Source organism: Atractosteus spatula, chromosome 12 (assembly GCF_055471065.1).
Source record: "Atractosteus spatula isolate fAtrSpa1 chromosome 12, fAtrSpa1.hap1, whole genome shotgun sequence".
In the NCBI taxonomy this organism is placed as follows: domain Eukaryota; kingdom Metazoa; phylum Chordata; class Actinopteri; order Semionotiformes; family Lepisosteidae; genus Atractosteus; species Atractosteus spatula.
In genome coordinates, this window is record NC_142717.1 from 38,336,673 (window position 1) to 38,357,937 (window position 21,265).

At 43.9% G+C, this 21,265-nt stretch overlaps 1 protein-coding gene across 1 annotated transcript in view; it reads left to right on the forward strand.

Annotated features, from left to right (window-relative positions):
• The first annotated feature begins 13,495 nt into the window (after nucleotides 1–13,495).
• Nucleotides 13,496–21,265, forward strand: part of rnf19a (ring finger protein 19A, RBR E3 ubiquitin protein ligase) — a 48,553-nt gene continuing 40,783 nt past the window's right edge. The window contains exon 1 of the mRNA XM_088928571.1: nucleotides 13,496–13,738. The gene's annotated coding sequence lies outside the window, so the exon portion shown is untranslated. The remainder of the gene's footprint in view (nucleotides 13,739–21,265) is intronic.

Sequence of the window (21,265 nt, forward strand, 5' to 3'; positions counted from 1 at the left end):
ACTTCTTAGTATGGGTTGTGTAACAGAACAATCTTCCTGGACAAGAGGGTGAAGGTGACACCCTGACTTCTTGCCAGAAACAACTGGACAAGCTTCAGCCCATCGATTTCTCGTTGGCTACCATTACATTCTATGTTCTAGAAGACTTTCAGTGCATGTTTTTATTTTTTTTAAAAATCATTGAAAACTGGAGTAGCATTTTCATGATTATTAAAAAATGTGCATCATAAAGCCGTATCATTTATACACGGTCATTTTCAGCTTATTTTATTGTCTTATTAACATTCAAATGCAAACAATTGTATAAGCTGGAATGGAGTAAAATCTCAGTTTGCCACAGTACAGGAGACTTTGCTTTAAGAGTCGCAGAACTGCACTGAAGTCAAAGTGAACATGATTTCTCGGTGAATCCATTAGCAAAAGGGACTGAGCTGCAGAATTACAGTGTTTAGAGAACAGACCCTGGGTGTTCTCACCATGCATTACAGAGCCATTTAAAAGGCACAACTGTAAAGGGCAGTGAATCATTCTCAGTCCTACTCATGCCTTTGGTTTTGACATCCTCTTCCGATTTATCAGAAAGGGAAGTGGAAGTAGCAAAGTTGTTTAGTTTCAGTCTAACCTGTGTCCCTTCAATTACTCCCTTCCCTGATTCACAATCTAAAATGTTATGTTTTTTTTGCCCAGTAAATGCTCTGTGTCATCCTGTTAGCATCCTGGTCTTGTGAATAGTTCACATTGCAGTTGAGGCCTGAAGACTGAGCACCTGTTGTTGGAGCACTGTTCAGTCCTCGGGAGGGTGAGGCACTGGGCACCAGGTGGGACTGCGTCCAGGACAGGAGGTCAGACCTTCACTCGCAAAGACAGCAGCAACTGAGAGACCCTGACTCAACCAGCATGTCTCTGGGAGGTGGGAGGAAACCCACTTGAGCTCCAACAGAACATACATTCTACACACTAAACGCACTCCTGTCCAGACCAAGGACTGCAGAGCTATAAAACGGTGGTGCCAACCTCTGGGGCTGATCACTCGGAGTATTCTAGTGAAAAAGGTAGGAGAAGTTGGTAAAATCCCAAAACGTGAACTTACAAGTGGAATCGAAGAATCCTTCCAAGGTAAAAGTATAGCAATATGTTCAAAACCTGCAGCTTATACAGTAACCTAGATCCTGAATGTGACAGGCTTGTAATCTGATTTACAATGTTAGAAATGGGACTAAACTGGTTCAGTGAAGAAACAAGATGTTAGAACACCCTCAACTGTGCTCATATGGAAGAGGAACCAGAGGAATTAGTCATTATACAGTGGACTTTGTGCTAAAGAGAGACTTAGACACATCCAGCCTTCAGTTTTAAACCTCGGTAGGAAAGATTGTACTTGACTGTTCAGCAGATTTCAGTTATTGGATACTGTACTCTGTCAGAACTTCACTGGGGCTGTGACAGAACTTATGAGCTCTCACTCTTTCTTTTACACATCGACTCCAAAACACAGTTGTTCACTGCAATAGCAGCCACGGCACGTGCACCGTTTAAGCCAGTTTATTCCCACAGTCCCCAGATAATATCCATCTTTCCATTGTTTTTGGAAAATGCGCCAGTTGAATTTGTCTTCAACGAAAGGAACAGGCTGTTCACTGCGTTTAATGTTTAACGTCAAAAGCTAGGTTCCGAGCCAAAAGGTGAACTTTTTTGGCCACAATGAGAAATTCTGGGTGGTGAAAACCATACTTTGTCTTCCAGCAGAAGATCCTCATCGTGACTGTCAAGCATGATGGTGGGAGTGTCTTGGCTTGTGGCTCCTTTGCTGCCAGTGGAAAACTGAACTCATGCCATACACTTCCGTCCCATTGCGCCAAATTTGTGTTTTGTTCCAGCTGCAGTGTGTTTTTAGAAACCTTGTTTAGCTCCCTGGCACAACACCGTGTGGCAGACACGGGGGAGAATTACTGATCACGATTTCAGGATGATAGGAGAGCCAGTGTAATTTTATTTAACAAGAAAGCGGATCGCACAGATTCAAAAACACCCCTTTAAGGTTCATGTGCTTATCGCAGTGAACCAAAGACCTGGAGCTGAAGTGTTCGCATTTCCAGCCTGGCTAAGATGGAGCCAGTGACACTCCCACTGCTCAGTGTTATAGAGTGGATTGGATCCTGCGAGCTGCTTGGGTGGTCTGTGTTATGCATTCAGTACCCAGAGCTGTATTCCGGACTCGTTTCTCGAAAAGAGTAGGGGTGTAACCCCGGCGTCCTGGCCAATTTTCCCATTGGGCCTTTCCAGTCATGGCCTCCTAATAATCCCCATCTCTGAACTGGCTTCATTACTCTGCTCTCCTCCCCACTGAGAGCTGGTGTGTGGGGAGCGTTCTGGCGCACTCTGGCTGCTGTCACTTCATCCAGGTGGGGCTGCACATTGGTGGTGGTGGAGGGGAGTCCCCATTACCTGTAAAATGCTTTGAGTGGAGTGTCCAGAAAAGCGCTATATAAGTGTAAGCTATTATTATTATTATTATTATTATTATTATTATTATTTTATGGGGGAGTCTAATGTAACATGCAACTACACTAAATTGCAAAGACGATTCATCATGTGCTGTATTAGAGAAAGCACAGTATCTCAGGAGATGCAAATGAGAGTAAAGCAGAACTCAGATAAGGAGGTAAAATTCATCTGCGCACCCCAATGTTAAACGTCACTCTAACTTGGAGCTCCTATCTCTACTGGCTCATTGTCTGACATGCGAGGAATTTACTCCTAAGGGACTCTATTTCCAGCCTCCTCCTCCTCTGGCCAGGAGGTCAGCCCTCAGCCAAGCGCGAGGAGCCAAATTCCCTAGACTCAAACACTCAATAAATATTTTTCAATATTTACAGCACCTCTGGATAGTCTGGGGTTTTCGTCCACAGACCTTCCAAAGTCTGACAAACAGCACAGGGTGAACCGTGAAGCCAGGCTGCAGACTGCCGACAGGAGCAGCTTTAACCTGCTTGACCCTTGATGTCTTTTTGGAGATTTCTTTCCCAAGAGCCCCAGTATTCACCTCCTTATACAGGCTCTGAGGCACTGCGGCACTTTCTGATGCCTGACAGCTGGTGACAGGATACAGTAACATACCATCATAACACTGCGTTGGGCAACATTTCATTGTCAAACAAAAGCTATTAATACAGTATATGCACATTATATATGACAGTGGATTTCATGTATACAGTATGCGATGCTTGAGTTTGGGTTCTTGACCAAGAGTGATTGCTTAAGAAATGGTTACAGACCACTTCCCTAAACTGAGTGCTAATCCAGCCCCTTAAACATCAGCAGAAGTTTAGCACAAAAGTTCAGGAGGGATGTCAGTAGCCGAGGTCCTCAGCTCGGCGGTCCTAAATCATAATCATTCCCAAACTCCTTTCCTCAGTTTAAAAATAAACGTAAGCACCTTCTCTCTCCTTTGCATTTGTCTTTTCCATCCCTCCCTCACAGCTCATCTCCTCCTTTCCTGCTGCCCCTGGGTCACTCCTCACTCTGCAGGGGGGTCCCAGCCTCCTCCTCCTCCTCCTCCTCCTCTGGCCAGGAGGTCAGCCCTCAGCCAAGCGGATGGAGCCAAATTCACTAGACTCAAACACTCAATAAATATTTTTCAACACATTGCTTCCGGGGTCCTGTTATTCCCCGTGCACGCCATTTCAAACCACACCTGAATACGTTAACCTGACCCACCGTCCTAGTCCTGAAATCCAGCTCCTGCTGTGTTGCTCTTGGAGGCATGCTGTTTTAATTCGGTCAGAACAGCTCTGACAACTGACAGGTAGGAGCTGGAAGTGGCCTTCATAGGAGGCTACCAGACCTCTTTTTTTTTTTACTCTGAGCAACACTTGAGTGCATTTCTCCTTAAAAAGGAAAAAGACGAGACTTGAAAACAGGCCCCGCAGAAAGCCTTTGTGAATATACCGTACACTACACTTTAGTTCTTACATTAAGATCATCCTTTCTCCATAATATGTAGGTGTGCATAGAATGCTGAACAAAAGGTATCTTTGTCTCTCCTCTCCTGGCTCTGGGGAAGCTCTCCTGGTGCGATCTTCTAAGAACCTGTTGCTTAGTAACCGAGCAGATGACAACACAGGCTGGCCGAGTGACGAGAGGTTTAACTTTCATCGAGAACACGTGCGCCTGTCTCCTGCCGATAAAGACCCTCATTGTTTAATCTCTGTCGTAGAAAGAAATGTGTAGATCGCACGGCGTTGCATTAATTTAACATTTATCACTGCCAAAGTGAGCGCAATTGAATATGGATTTGCCCCCACTGTCAAAAACATTTATTAGCAAATGCCCATTGAAGGTTCAACAAAACTGAAGAAATAAATGTGATGGTAAGCAGGATTCAACCCCAAAAAAGCTTTATAGTCTTTTCAGAAAATTATAGCACAGGTTAAAGAAAATCATCTTGTCCCCCTCCTGGGAAGCAAATGTTTCACTAGAAATTACAAGTAGAAGGCACATTATACTGGGGCAAACAATTTGACATAAAGTTATATATTTATATTTTTGGTCTAATGTTTAGAAGAGTGGACTAGGTAAGGTCACTATACCCCACACCATAGATCCAGATCTCCAGATCTCTGGTTTCGGTATGCTGGAGGCGGAGGTGAACGATGTTGCTGGGGGACAGAGCTGCTCCGAAGCCCAGGCGCCGTGCACGGGCTGCCCAGGGAGTACCCACGGGCCTAGAGAGTACAGGAGGGCTCGAGCCACGTGGCTGTGCCAGGCTGGGGATACAAAAGAGCTGATTCTCAGCGGCCAACAGGGAGGAGGAAGGTGGTCGCCAACTACTGTCAGACAGGTTCATGGCCGGCCTGCGCTGCCTGGAGTCGCATGGCTCTAGTCTAGAACTCGAAGGAGTCCGAGTGGGGTTCGCAACCACTTCATCACAGGCTCTTCGGGCACTTTTACAGGCACTTCAAAGAGGCCATCCAAGATGGAAAATCCCCGCCCCCCCCCCGGCCTCTTCTAAATATTCAGGAATTGGACTGAGTGGGCAAAGCAAGAGGCTGAGAAAAGGCAGGAGAATCGCCCCAGGGGTCATTAACATGGATCAGGTACAGCACACAGAGACATACAGAAGCGGTCAGTAGGGAGGCTTTTGTTTGTTAGCTTGAATTTCCTCCTGAAAACAGTTACCCCTGCCAAACGTCTCTATTGTAAAAATATACTTTGAACAGCTGTGCTTCTTTACAGCATGTCTGAGCAATTTTTCATTTTTATCAGCACCCAAGGGGCTCAGACAGATTTTATATAATGGATTTACAGCCCCCTTGTTCAAACTCTGCTCATTTTTCTTTGCTTTTTTTCTTTGCTTTTTTCTTTTGATTTTTTCATCTCAGGCCTGAGCAGATTTCGACAGGGACAACGGAGAGCAGGGGGGAAGATTTTAAAAGGTGGTGCTGACAGCTCCTTCCTGACAGCAGAAAAGAAGAATCATTCTCACTGGAGGTGGAAGGGGTAATTGTATTTGTACCCATGCACAGAACTGTGATACGAATGCAAATTAGTTATGCACTTCTGTCAAGTTCAAGACTAAAGTGGTGCCGTAAAGCAAATATTTCTTCTGGAAGGCATGCAATTTTTAAAATCAGTCAATCATGTGTTATACTCTATTCTTTTTGAATGAGAGCTCTTGAACAGTCTCGGTCCTGGAAAAGTTTAAGTGTGGCTGCAGGTTTAGGCGTCAGCATCTAATACTGAATTTTGACAAGCTAAATCAGGGAGTGCCTTGTTCGTCTTGTTGATTTATCAGAATACAGGTTTACATGTACCTTTTGAAAACTGGAAGAAAAATTTGCTCTGCAGCAATAACGGTTTAAAAAGTCACACTTGCTGCTTGATTACCATTGATTACCATTTGTTTGTTGTTAAGAAGATACTGTAATAGTACTGCTGTAAAACTGGGCCAGATGGCCACCTCTTCTGCAGAAAGCACACAGTGCATTTTACAAAATGAAACAGAAGTCATACATTGAAGGATTCTTTTTTGAAAAAGGAAAACTTTCAGAGGCAACATAGTTTTTTTTAATGGTAATATCACATTGACAGCTCATACTCTAAATCTATATCTTGAGAGGTATTGTGCCTCAGTTATAGGAGAGCTATATGTTTCTGATCTCCCCTCCTCACTCACACACAGTAATACACGTCAGAGGCTGCGTTTGAAAAAGCTCCTAGAAACCCTTACACCTCAAACTGTAGCTTCTCAGTACAATATTCCCTGTCTTTGACATGATTAAGCTGTTTTAAATAGGGAATTAACATCAGAACAATAAGGAAAAAACAGCAATGACCATCTTAAAGAGCAACACTGTAGTACAGTGTATTACAATACTGTGGGAACAGGGATGTAGGATTCTTTTGCCACAGTTGTAAAAAGAGGCAGCGATTCAGAACTGTAGTTGCCTACAAACAGAGCTTTTGTTCCTGGTTTCCTGGTACCAGATTTTTAAACAGCTGTAAACCTGCACCATGAAACAAACTTCTTTTCACTCTGCCACATTAAAAAAACATTTAACAACCTGAAAATATGACAAAATGCGACCTAATGTACCATTTCTTTGTCTCAGGCTCGCTTTTCACTGAACATAGTTTGCTAGTCTGCAAATTTGCATAATTTCAATTTCTGCCTGTTCAGAGCTGAAAAGTTGGCCAGACGGTTTGTAAAATGAAATTTTCCTTTCTCGTTGAGCATGGAATATCCCAAAAGACAGTTTAATCGCTGAACACGCTGCGAAACTGTTGTGTTCTGATAATTCTTGATTTAAAAAAAATGAAATTTAGATGATATCCAGGGTGAAGCAGTCTAGACAAAAACTTTGCCTTCTTATCATTGTTTAGTGACAACTCAGTAGCTTAAAGCATAAAAGCCTTAGCCCTTCAGCTGTCACAGCAAAGAGTAAAAAGCAAAGTAGCAAGTGGCTACAGCCTCTAAATGTTGTAATGTAGGATCACTCAATCATTCAGCCCAGACTCGTACAGTACGAAATGCCAAAGGCAAAGAGCTCTGGACTGCAGTGCAGGCCTCAGATAGGAGGAGGAATTGCCTTTTATTAAAAAAAACCCTCGTCTCTGGACAGCAGCCCTCTCACTATGTCTCAGACAACTGCGAAATTTCACCTTGCACATTTTGAGCCTCTTCAAATATTTAGTCTGCCGCTTAAGATCTATTCTGGCAGTTTTATTTTCGGAGACAGACCTACCCCACAGATGACATACCGTGAAAAAAAAAATGTTTGTCTCTCCTGTTTTACTCCCACAGTCGGGATGTCCAGTTTGTTCTTTCCCATTCTGGCCTGAGACATATGGTAGCTTGCAAAACCATTCAGACCCTTGCACAGTTTTCACATTGTTCTGCTTTCTAGCTTGCAGTCACGAAGCAGCAATTAATCTTTAGTATATACAAAACGTGCTCCATTCGTTCAAAGCGGTCAAAAAGAAAACAAAGAAAAGATGTAAACAGATAACTAATAGGAAAGGAAAAGTCGTGCTATGTAAAAGTATTCAGATACTTTGATGTGGCAAACTTAACTTAATTGCATAAAATTTTCTTAACGTGCCACACAATTAGTGGAGTGGCCGCTGTCTGAGTACAGTAATAGTGCTCCACTTGTTTTCAGAACAAATCCATCTGTCTCTGTAAGGCCCTTCAGTCAGGAAGTGAATTTCAATTGAAGAGTCAACCATGAAGACCAATGAGTGTTCCAGACAACTTAAGGATAAAGCACAGACTAAGAGAAATGTAAAAAAAAAACAGTTCACAGACCCTTAGCATCTCTTTAGGAATGGTGCAGTCGATCATTAAGAATTACAAGGCACCAACACACTGCCTAGATCAGACTGTCTTTCCAAACTGAGCAGCCGGGCAAGGAGGAAACTGGTGAGAGTCACCACTGTGAAAGATTTACAGAGTTCAGCGGTTGAAATGGGAAAAAAGAAATGTCACTGGATCGACAATATGCCAGCCGTACCACAAAGGGAACTTGTATGGAACTGAAAAACAACCCCATCTCAAATCCTGCATGCAACACAGTCAGAGTGCTGAAGTAAACATGTGGCAAAGTGTTACATCTAACGCAAACCCAACACAGTGCATCACTCAGGCAAAACCTTCCCTAATGTCAAACAAGGTGGTGGCAGCATGACGTTGTAATTGTGCTTCTCAGCAGCGGGGAGTGGGAAGTTTGTCACGATGGATGAGGAACCTAAAACTGGGATGAAAATACACTTTGCAGCAGAACAATGATCCAAAGCACGAGATCGGAACTACCCTGGCATGTCTTAAGAATGGGAAAACGAATGTGCCTTGAGTGGCCCAGTCAGAATCATGACTTGAATCTTATCGAGAGTCTGTGAAAACACTCGTGAACTACAGTCCGTGTCCAAGAGTGATCCCCAGGCCACTGGAGAGAGCTTAGCGCCAAGCCGATGTGCAGATATGGTTCTTACCGGAAAAAGGACTTGCAGCTGTAATTGGTGCCAAAGTGATTCCACCAAAAATTCAGTTCAAGGGCAAGAATACTTGTGGCATCGATGCAGTGCAGCCTTTCCTCTTCAGCGTGAAAAGTTAGGAATAAAATATGCATTCGAAAAATGTGGTCTGCATCAGCAAGGCGGCAATGTTGCTGGGTCTGTGAAATAATGTCCACAGATTGCCTTTCACGTCTGCAGCTTTCCGAGAGGAAGAGAGATGAGAGGTGAGCCGGATGAGTGCGGCAGTGCTTGCACACCTGGGCTAGAATCCATGGGATACCTACACCGTTTTGGGGTCTGGGGAAAAATGTTCGGGCTGCAGATCCGTTACCCCCTGACGCGAGGAACGTCTCTGTGGAAAATTCTCTAGCGGCAGGGCTCTGGTCATCCACCTACCACCAGATAACAACGCCTCATGCCATCTTCTGCCTGGCACCCCCCCCTCGCGTGTGTATAAGCCGGAGTCTGGTTATAAGATCACTTTATTGGCCATATACAATTTCTTGCATTAGGAATTCGTCTTTTCACAGACCCCAGCTTGCTCTCCATGAGACACACAGACAGGGAGAGAGAAGCTTGGGGTCAGGGCACAGGGTCAGCCATTTATCCAGCACCTTGCTCAGGGGCCCGACAGAGTAAGATCCCTCTGCCGGCCGTGGGATTTAAACCAGCAACCTTCCAGCCACAGGCACAGATCCTTCGCCACAGAGCCACTGCTCCGCTTAGGGAGGTCTGACTGCTCTTGCTGTCTGTGTTGAAATTCCTCACTGCTTCTACACCTGGTGGAGAACCCCTGGCCTTTGGGTGCCTAGCAGACATTGAGATCCCACTGAGCAACAAAAACAGTTTCCTGCCGATACGTTTTCTAAGAGGAAGCAATATCCTGTTGCTGTAGCCGACTAAGAGAAAGTGTATTTTTCACAGTTTACTCTTCAATGGGATGCAATACTAGGCCTTGTTCTAAATTGTAAGTGGCATTGATCTAGATTGATGTAAAACACGAGACTGAGCTGTAATCAGAATAACTCTATATCACTGTGCTCACTGTATAACTGAGATTATGCCAATCGAAGAGTTACCCTCAAAAATAAAACTATGGCTATCTTCTCTTGTATCTGTCACTTGAAAAATTAATCTTTGGCTGGACGCCTTAAAATGAAAGCAGTAGCATATTTTCCTGTCCCTGATAGAGTTGCAAACTTGATTAAACAATTTTTGGTACTAAAGGTGACACGCAGAGCAGGTACAGTACTTCGCGGCGTCCTTGATTGCACAGAAATCACTGAGTGGACACATTCATTTTTGCTAAAGCTACATTTGTGCAGAACAAGCCTAACGACTAATTCAGCATTAAATATGATTAAACTTCGATCGCCGCATATTAGAAAACCTGCGTAGGTAATTTTCATAAAGCGTTTGAACATTTCTAACAGTTTTTTCCCCCAATTTTTAACGGATGACCTTTAAACACACCTATTAATTTGCATTTATTTGTGTTTTTTTCCATGTATTGTACCAGGTGTTCCGAGTCTTAACGGTAAGATTTTCCCCCCCGGAATTCTTCAGAGAAGTTTAGTTGCATCTGCTAAACCAACTGCTTTCTCGTGAATGGTTAACTCAACGCAGCCGAATTAGGAAACCAGCCTTAATGAAAGAAGCAAAACCAGTAACCGTAGCGCATGAGATTAATGTGGGTCAGAGGAGCCATTTTATTGTGTCAAATATTTTTGACAACGGATCTTAGTCTTGTGCTTAAAGTCACATCAAATCACAGATTTGTTGTTTTTAATTCACATGTATTCATGTATTACTGACAGACAACCCTACTCTCTACAGGGTTAGGGAATGTGTCTTTAATCTCGCCCCCATTAAAAACAACCGAAAACTCATCGTGAATTCACATTACGTATGAAGATCCAAAAGAAGTCAGTATTTTAACTAGATTAGGATGTCTTGAGTATGCAGTTCAGTTCTTCAAAACTTAATATTTTTCAGTAGTTTAAATTCCGCTACCAAAGTTTAGACAAGTACAGGAACTTGCGTTTGCACTATTTTAACAAATAACCATTAATTACATATTTTTTTCCCCGTTTCATTTCATCAAATTAGATCTTTGTTCTTTGGCTTGTCATGTTTTGAAAATCATCAAAAGTCTCAAGTCTGGTGTCTTCGGGGTTTTTTTCTGCTCTCGCAGTTTAGGGCAGCTTGGAGGCAAAACAGCTTTATCGGAAAATAAAATTGATTACACCATAGTTACATGTGGAAAAACATTCACATGACATCCTCAGAAATAATGGTGTTGATTTTATTGCGATAGCGAGCTGACACTGTTTGGAATATTCCTGCCTCAACGACCGAAGATCTTCAAAGTGTTTTTATTGGCGCGGCGCTTCGGGACTTAACGTTCGTACATTTCGACTGTAGGCATTAAAAACGGAAGATGTAAACTAAACATTTACATCTAAAAAAGTTGTACTATGTGGGGGACAGAGTTATTTTTTTAAATCATTTTGAATTGGATTTAGAGGCAAGTATTTTTAAATACTTCTGTTATGAAGAAGACAGCTACACGTGTACTCTGACGGACAGCATCGCCTTCCTCTAAACTGCCGATAGTTTTGACTTCATGTTTTCAGTGGCTTCAAACTGGCTTTTTAAGTGCTGGTTCAGGAATGCCAAAAGAAATAACCATCACCTTGAACAAACACTCACGGCCGTTTTTAAGGCCAGTCAGCCCCTCCAAGTGAAACATCCTTTGTTTTGTAAAGAGACTCTGGGAATTAACGTGGGTAGGGACGTCCAATCACATCACAGCCGAATATTGTTGCTGGCTGGACAGTACAACCGCAAGGGGCTTTGTCGTGCCTGGTGCTTCAGTGTTGCGGAATGTTCCAGTGGCCATTCTCTCACTCTCCAACTTAAAAGAGAACAGTGTGTTCATGATACAGTTTTGTTTTGCTCCAAAATATCACTTGCTCTTATTCACTGAATCGACTATATTTGGAATGAATGGTTTGGGTATTATAATGACATTGTACATTGACTGGGCAACATGGTGAAAGAAAGAGAAAAGTTCGTTTGCCAAATGAACGTGTACATTGAGATCCGTCTTCTCGCTGTTCTCCTGAGGAGTGCACAGTACAATAGACAACACCACACAATGTGCACTGTACACTTTTATAACAGTAAGTTCATAAAACAGTGAATTCTGAGGCATAACACTGTTAGCGGTTAATGGAGGGCACTGCCATCATTGGTAGCAGAACAGCAGAAGAAAGTAGCAGAAGAAACGTGTTTCTTGTACAGGTGATGGACACCTAAGGGAAGCTCCTTATATACAGTACATTCATAGCAGTTTTAGGACAGAAGAGCATAAGGTTGCAAATGAAAGGAGGCCATTTGAAACAGACTCATTTAGCCTGTTAGGGCACTTGTTAGCCAATTGATCCAAAGATCTCCTCCGTCTGCTCCTTGAAAGAGGCCAGGGTATTGGCTTCAATCATATGACTGGGTAGGTAGTTCCTCACCTTTCGATCAAATTCTGTTGGAATAAGCCTGGAGCACTGGGAAAAATAAAGAATTACACACCTAATCTGGGTGTGGAATACCAGCCGAGTGTGCTGTGTGTTGAGGTAACGTACTGTACCTATGAGTAATCCATATGTAGTGTATTAAATTGCTGCTGGAGCAATCATATTTCAGAACCGAATGTCTTATTGTCTCATGGCAATTCACTCCATCTTGTTTATCTGGGTGCTTGCATCTAATCTGAGAATCTTATCCAGTCATTTACTACCTAAGAACAGTGGTAGAATATTTCTGTGTCTTTGTTCTAAAACGTAACCTACATATTTGCTGGACCCGCATTTGACTAATCTAGATTTATGCACTCTGCAGTGACATGCAAGCTAATAATCTAAATTGAAGGATTTTCTAGGCATCATGTGTACTGTTAACACCATTATTCTGAAGAGTACAGACCTTCCAATGGAAGTTCTACATAATGTTTTACTCAGGCTCTCACTTCACAGAACAAAGGCACATCTTGGCATATCTGTTAAGTGCTGTCTTAGTGGGAGTATATGCTCACTCTGCAGTTACTTTGCTCAGTGACAGCCCGGTTTCTAAGAAAAGAACTCGTGAAGCATCTCACACTTTGACACCCATAACCAAAAAAAGGTCACTGCACAAGCATCATTTACAAGCATGGTATAAACTCGTCTCGTACTGACTGACCGAAAGGGCTTCCAATACTGCGGAGACAGAGAAACCTTGTGAAACCGAATAACTGCTTAATTTAGAGCCTTATGAAATATCACAATCTGTTAATGGTGTTCTCATGTGCTGAAATGATCACCAATAGCAAATGAACATGGAACACATACAGTATATGCATTTTCACACAGATATGTGATGTATTAACTACCACAGACGTGTGAATGCATTATATAACTTTCATATCTTAATTACCCAAAACCGGTAACCTAAAAGTACTAGTTATCTAAAGTCAAATGTAAGATGACAGCCGTTATATATTTTCCCGTCTAACGTGTAAAAGTCGGTATTCTTTGTATGTTGGAAGAAGAAAACTTTCCATGTGGAGGATTTCGCCCCTAAGGAAAACAATCTTGAACACGTTGAGATATTGGTATCGGATACCGGGATTTACTGAAAAAAATCACACGGGTTACACAACAAACTGGGCTAACCAAACGGCCCTCCCCCTGCAAAAACAAAGACGCAAGCAGGTCCTCTGGAACAAACACTCAAACCGAACTCTTCCTCTTTCATTTTGTTAAAAACCTCAGGCGACACGGGCAGGTCGAAAGAGTTCACACCCGCTCGTCGGCTCTCGCGAGAACAGCCCTCCCGACTTCCTCTGGTTGCCAGGGCGCCGGCTCTCGCGAGAACAACTGTCCCTCCCTCCCCCCCCCCCCTTTCCTCACTTCCTCTCCTTACCAGGGCGCCGGCTCTCGCGAGAACATTTGAACGGCCGAGACTGGGAGGGAGAAGCAGGTCGCCAGCAGGAGCGGCCGAGCAGAGCTGAAGGAGAGAGGATTAAGGGACGGGGTGGGACCGAGGTGCGTCAAGTTGAAACAGAAAGGGAGGAAAGAAATAAAGCTGGTAATCACGAAGGATTGTCTGCTGCGTTTGGGGATTCAAGATTCCGCTCCTTTTTTGGGGATTTTGTTTGGTAATCGGATGCAGTAAATATCTTTAAAAGGTAGGTTGCTCTCTCTCTCTCTTTTTTTTTTTGGCGATTCAAGAAGAAAAGTAAGGTCTGGTGGACTGGTGGTGGCTGTTCGTGTTTGTGTTCCGCGTCGGGAGTCGCTCGCCTCTCCGGCGGCTTCCTCGCGCGGCCGCCCGGCTCGAGCGGGGCCTTGCCCTCAGCCCGGCGCGCGCGAGCGAGCGGGCGAGCCCCCCGGCTCGGGACCGCCGGCACGGGCTCGCCGCTTTGTCCCCGGCGCGAGCTCGCGTGTCGCCCGGAGCGTCAGTGCGGGAGATGGCTGCTGTCGCCGGGGCTAGGCGTTCAGAGGGGTAGTTGTTGGGTTTTTTTTCCCCCATTGTAGTTGATTTAAATCGTGCTTTCACTTGTGACTCTCTGAGCCATTATTCTGGGTGTTGCTTGACTTCTCTCGCTTTGCTTCAGGGACGCGCACCGCTGTAGTGTAGATGCTCTCGGCGTCGAGGGTGGCGTTACACGTTTGTCCATTTTCATTGCATTTTTAATAATTAGTTTTAAGGCTGATTTAACCTTCTCCACCCCCCCAAAGTACCCACATTTTCTTTGGTTTGTGGAGCAAAATTTCCCCACGTATCAATCATGAAGTAGGCCGTTTAAAGTCAATAGGTCTCGTCAACCTTGATTTTTAGTTGAAGAAAATCAAACATTTTTTGGAATTCTGTAGGTATATTTCGTTTATGTTTAGTTTAATAGTCCTGCCCCGTTTTGCCAGAGCTGGAGAGAACTTCATACAGAACTAGCAACTACAAAATGTGCAGAAGAGACAAACTTTTAGGTCGTAAAAGGCGTTTTTTGTTTTACCAATCTACCGAGTAATTCCGTTTTTCCGGACAGATGGTTTGGGAAGAGGTGAGGTGCGTCGAGCGGATTCCCCTGAAGGGACTCTGTGTCATCTCGAAAGTATGAGTCAGTGTCACCGAGGTCATCGTGAAAGAGCCTGGAATTTTTTTTTTAAATGAAGATGTTTTTCCGCGGTGAGGTACAACGGGAAGCAGTTATGATGAGCCGTGATTCCCGCCCCGGGGGTGTCGAACCGGGGTCTCTCCGCCTTCATCCCAGTTGTGTGCTGGTTCGTTTGGCCGAAGTGCTGTTTTGACACCGAGATGGCGATTTCGCGGGTGAGCGAGGGAGTCCTGGGCTGGTCTCTAGGGGTCCCCCCCCCCCCGAGAACGACCTGTCCGGGGGAGTTGGGGGGGCAGACTCTTCGGAATGACGCGGAGCTGACGGTTTCGTAAATCTAAAAATAAACTAAAATAAACAGCCGTGCACCTTTTTTTTTATTTTCCTAACTGCCCCCACCCCCCCAAACCCCCACACAGCGTTTTCTGTTTGCAAGATAATACGTTGGGGCGTTTTCTTCGTAAAACTTCCGACGGGAGGGCGGAAAAAGCACGAACACCGCAAGCGCCGGTTTTGTTTGTTTGGGTTTTATTTTCCTGTCGTCGCGAAGCCCCACGGGACACGCGGGCCCAGAATCGATGTCATCGATTAGGCGAGACAGCTAGCCAGCCCCCTGGAGCTGTTGTCGCGCTCGGCCAGACGCGCCAGGCTCGGGGTCCGGGCGGGGTGCACGGTAACAGCTCGTCTGTTTCGCTGCCCTCAGATCTTGTTTTAACACTTCGGCAGTAACGACTTAAAAACTTCATCAGCCGGGGCGTCTGGTCTTCATTTATGCCTTTCTAAAAAAAAAATGGAAGTGTCTGACTTTTGTGCCCGTTGAAACAGGACGTGTTCGAGCAATCTTCAGGATCTTCTGTTTCTGGTATGTGTGTGTGTGTTTTTTTCTTGCCGTTTATCTCGTTTCTGAAAGAATGATGTTCTTGATTCCCGTCTTGTGCGTGTTGGAGTTTTGGCATCACGTAGAAAGCTCTTTTTTTCCCCCCTCTGTGTTCTTGGGAACAGCTAAGAAATTTCCCGATTAAACAATGAACAAATACAACCAGAAACGAGCCATAACTGTTATCAAATTCTGTCGTTTCCGTTTGTCAGAATGCAGAATGCAGGCGCTTCCCTGACGATTAATTTCGTAACTACAGCTGTTTGTGATGTGCATTTCATATTTATTGAGTTGAAGTTCAGTCTGAGATAACATTTGAGTGCATATGGATGGGGGAAAAATAAATTACAGGCCCGCATTATTGAACTGGTTTACTGGTTAAGAGCTGATGTTGTCTGCAAATGCACATCTGTTGTCTTTATAACTTGAAATGAGCTTGTCACTCAAAGCACTGGCATAAGATGATGTACCTTGTGTGAGCTGCACTCCTATGAATGAAGTAGGACCGTTATGAAGTCCATGACTTTTGTTTGCATGGATTATATAGTTGCTTGCTATGCAGCACAAGCGTTGAATAACTAGATTTGCTGTTCTGTAGGGCAGGCTGGAGGAGCTTACCCTGAACAGCTGGCAGGAAGCCCAGCACAGCGCGTGAGCATCTGTTTGTAGACGTTATCTGAGTCTCTGAGAACTGTAGAGGAAGAACTTTGCAAACTTTCTCAGAACTCCAGACCGCCTGAGTTGCTTCTTGAAGTGTCTTCGTGTAGCTCTATTATGTTTGCCTTTGGTGAGCTCTGGGGGGAAAAAACAAAAAAAAAATGCAGTTTGGAATTCATATAGGAAAGTAACCTGCAATAAAAAGTATGGTTGTCCACTGCCAAACTTTTTACCCACGGTTTACTTTTTATAGGACATTGTTTTCGCTAGACACAGAAGTTGCCCTGCAGCTCTGGTTTCTGACCAGTCGTTTCATTACGAATTAGTGTGCCGCAAATCATGTAGGCATTTTTGTAGTTAATCAAAAATTGAATCTTTCATCTGATACATTTGAAGTAGGTACGGTACCTGGCTTCTTTTCAGATGTCCCCTGTTGTAGACCTGCAGCCAGTGATCTATCGCCACTTCTTAATTTCAAAATGGTTATTGTAGCATGTTAGTCTGTGGTTTTAGTCTGACGATTTTGTTTTAAAGTTATGTGGAAACCCGTTTTAGTATTTCCAGTTCAGTGCATTAAGACTTAAAAGGTTTTCTACGTTGTATTATAACCTGGCTGCTTAAATCTTAATGGTTTTTCTTCATGGAGTAGAGCAAACAAAGGCAGTGAAGCAATTCCAGGTCAGAGGTTAGTTATCTGTGTTTTTGTAGCTGACCTTCTGTTTGTATTGCACACACTCACTCATGTTGTTTTTGTTCCATCTAGTTGCTAGTCTTCTGCAGATTTCATTATTGACTGAATCTGTTTAATCAGATACCATGTGTATTGTTTGGGTTTCATTTTAATGGGTTTAATCATTAATTGTAATGAACATCTTACAGGATGATAAAAGTATCTGCATAAAGGACTTGGAAGGACAGGCTTTCAGGCTGAGAAGATGGTGTATTGCCTGTGAGCTCCATGTATTTGTTTGTTGTCGGGGTGATGAAGATTCTGAAAGGGTACTCCCGCTTAAAATGAGCGTAGGTGTAGTGGTTGTTCCTGATGGATACTTTGTACAAGATGCAGACGACGGACCACAGTCAGCTCCTTTCAGGTCAGCATGTGGGAGGCTGAGTGATGGCCCGTGTCAAAACCCCACCATTGTGTCATTGCCTTTCCTTGACTGCTGTGCTCCTCCTCGGAGGTTGAGCCCTGCACTTGATACCGCATCAGAACAGTGACCCAAGAGTAGGTGTACTGGACCTTTATTTTAAAAAAAATTCTACCCATCAATTATTTTTGTGCCCCCCCCCCACCACCCCCCAGATCTGGAGTAGCCAGTTGTAGATCATTCACATTTCCGCTCGGCTAAAATCCCCTCGACTGCGCGGGTGGAGAGGGGAATGAGGGAGTGCCGGCAGACTGCTCTGACCTCTGGCCTTCAAACCCCACAGCCTGTCCCTTAACTGGAGGCTCAGGGTAGAGGAGAGGTGTGCCCCCCCCCCCCCCAGTGGCATGCGAGTGCCCCCAGAAACTGTCTCGGCGACAGTCTGCCCTGGCCGGCACGTCCCAGCTCCCCTTCTGCAATGCTCGTCCAGTTCCGCGCCGCTGTGCGGACAGTCCTGGTCACAGCCAGCTAGTGACAAGACCCGGGCTCGAGTCAGTCATCGGTTGAGAGCCGATACCAGCAAGTCTAAGCTGGTGCATGTACTTCTCTTTTGGTGTTCCCCCCTCCCTCGACCACCCCATTGGTCTGTTACCTCTGGAAAAACTCCTGGGTGTTCAGATCAGAACTGCACTTTAGCAGCAGTCAGGTGGTAAGGGCAGAAATCTGCGCTGGGGAAGCCCTCTTTCTGTTTCAAGTAGCTCATCTTAAAAACCTTTAAAAATTCCTTGGAAGGGAACAACAAGACATCTGGGCAAGTCTATCTCTTGCTTGGTCAGACAGGGCAGTGCACTATGAAATATAATTCTCGCTCTTAGTATTATTCAGAATACTTATTTCTGGGATCAGTGGAGGCACACGTCTTGGGTGTCATTGATCCATTGTGCTAGATTTCAACACCTCAGGCATCTTTATTATAGACCTCACTGGTGGTGGGTCTTCCTGGCCTTTCGGTGTTTGTAACTTTGGGTTGTTTTTTTTTTAGTCAGGTAGGATTAAAATTTTCCCTACAGCAGCGGTCGCCAAAAAAAACATCGTCTTGGTAACGGGTAGCATGGCTGCCTCCAGAGTAGATATGAGGATGAGGTGCGTCAGTCTCCCATGTAGAATGTAAAGCTACTGTCTTGGTGTGCAATACGATCAGAAATTGTGCGACTGCCTAAGTGTCCCGCAGGAAGGGGTGCGTTTTCCTGGTTCTCCTTAGGTCCAGGTCCTACAAGATAATTAAGTGGGTCGAGGGGGATAAAATGTTGGTGTTCTGAATGCATCCTGATCACAAACATGAGGCCAGCTTATTTGGTCAGTAGCAAAGTTAGTGTTGGTTCTCTTCATCCAGCGGCAGGGCTGGTCTTAGGTATGTAACGAGACAAATTGTCTTGCACTGTGAAAGGACACATCTCCCTGGAAGGTGTTCACTCCAGAAACCTGCCTGTCCTTTCAGTAGCTCTTCCTTGTGCCAGTGAAGGTTTCACTTTTCACTTGGGAAGAGCAGACCTAATATGGAGCTCCTGTCCGAGATCAAACTTTGATTGCCGCGCTGTACTGAATCGCCATGGGAACTTGGATGTGATTCTCGATACAGGAGTTATCTGTCTGGTGTTTTTTTAATGGTCATACTGAAGGAGGAATGTTGTTAAAGGCTGATGTGTCTCAATATCTCATAGATTTCTTGTTATTAGCTGGCTGGTTATTCCAGTTATGCGATCAGATGAGAGAGGCACTGTTTTTAGGTTTGAATTAATTTCTTTATGTACAGATCTGAGTCATCATTGCAAAGACTAGGCATCATTCTTGAAATTTGAGTGGAAATGGGGTTATATTATTCTGGCTAATTTTCCATGATTTGATTGAAAAATGATACTTTCATGGTGACACTGCTGATTTTAGCCACTTTCCCATTTTGTCTTCACCTCGCTCACTTCCTACTTTTTGGGAGAAATGAAAGTTTAGAGTGACAAGTTGCATAACTTTCGTTCACTGAGATGGAATAGTTTCTTTGAACCATAAAGCTTTTGCAAAAGCATTCAATTTTCTGTGTTTTTTACAATTGCTGCGAGACCCTGTATCAGATAAGGACAGTGTCATTGTGACCTGCTGCTGTAATGTTTTCCTATCATATTTCACGTGCTGACTGTCAGAAAAGATGCCCCCGGGTCTAAATACTGTTGTCTTTCATCGTCTTCAGGATGGTGTGAGTGCTCCACATGCTGATCACTAGACTGCTCGATTGGGTTATCCATGATTGTCAGATCTCTGTAGCTCACTTGTCCTGCACCTAACCTTTTCCAGTTAGGAAGCTGGCATATTGTGCAATATTAGTGTTAATCTTCTCAGTATTCTATACACGTAAAGTTATTTGGTGAAAATGAACATGCTTGATAAGTCAACTGGAATTCATTGTTTGACTAATACGATTGTGATGTGAGTGGAAGGAATGAAATTGCAGAGGTATGCACTTTTCCTAGAATCGCACGCCTTTTTGAAAGTCATCTAACAGGAGGATAAAACAAGTAGCGGCTGTACTTTTTATGTAACAATGCCATTAAACAGTCATTTTACTGTTTGTTAAACTGGACGGTTACTTATGTTTTGGCCACAGTTAACATTTTCCTGCCATGCAGAAAATCTGTAGATGTTAACTATCTTGCAGCATTCTGACAAACTGAAGGTCAAGACTAAATCCATGGTTTTCTCAGGAATCCTATTGGCGCCGATTTAAAGGTGAATAACTTGACATTTAAGTCTGTCAGCATGACCCAGGGATGAAGATGTCCTGTACAGAATAAGGCTTCAGCTTTCTGGGCCACAAGAAGCCTTTCCGTGACAAAGGGCATCAGTACAGCTTACACCTACATGAGACGGGCACCCGTCGTCTTGGTGTAGGGATTGAGAAAGCAGTCCAGAAACGCAATTAAATAGGGTAAACCAACAAAAACCCGAAGAGGAGTTAAATGGGCAGTGAAGACCAGGGGAGAACCAAAAGAGCCAATCAAAGGATTAGGTAATAAAGTTCTTATACTAAAACGCTGGGCAGGTTAGAGACGAATTCAAAGATGGAAGCTGACTTCTATCTAAAGGTAATGATGTGTAGGAATGTGTATGGTAACTGAAAGTAATGGAGAGGGATGTAACATTAATGGATACACTTTGCTCCAGACACAGAAAGGAGAGAAGTGGGGGGGGGGTATGTAGTGCTGTATATATCAGGGTATTCGAGTTCAGCATTTTAAGATGGAGAAATGTCTCTGAATCTGTATGGGTCGAACTAGAGCAACGTCTCTCGGGTATAGTGATAGGAGTATGCTGTGGACCACCAAATACGTATGTTGATTATAACTCCTCACCGTATAAGGAAATTAAGAACTTGTGGAAAATTAGTAGTTCTCGGGGAGACTTCAACTTCCCTCATGTAGACTGGGAAAACCTATAGGAATGTCAGAAACAGAAGTGATGGACGTGGTACAGTACATGAATGCTTACTTACCAGATTTGTGGGATCACCTACAAGAGTAAACGTATCTTGAATTTTCAAATAAAATGTAATATAAATTGAATCTTATTAAATGCTGAAGGGCTACATATGCAAGATGAAAAAAAATACTTCTATGACCCCTTTAGATTGCAGATATCAGTTAACGTGTGTAATGCAAATTTCAGTGCTTCCTCATTCCTGAGCATTTTTTACCTGCTGGTGTGTATAAGGACAATTCTCAATTGAAGAGTCCCGCGCTTGCTGGTAAGGACAAATTGAAACCCTCAACCCCTCATTTTCTTGTTACAACTGGAGCAGACTGTAAATGCTTAGACTAATTTGACCTGAAAACCAGGTTGTGTAAGTGGTGATTTCAGTGTCTTACCAGACAGAAGCTCATCAAAGTGCATCGGGCGTTGTGTTAGGCTGTTTTTTTCCCCACAATTTGACATTTG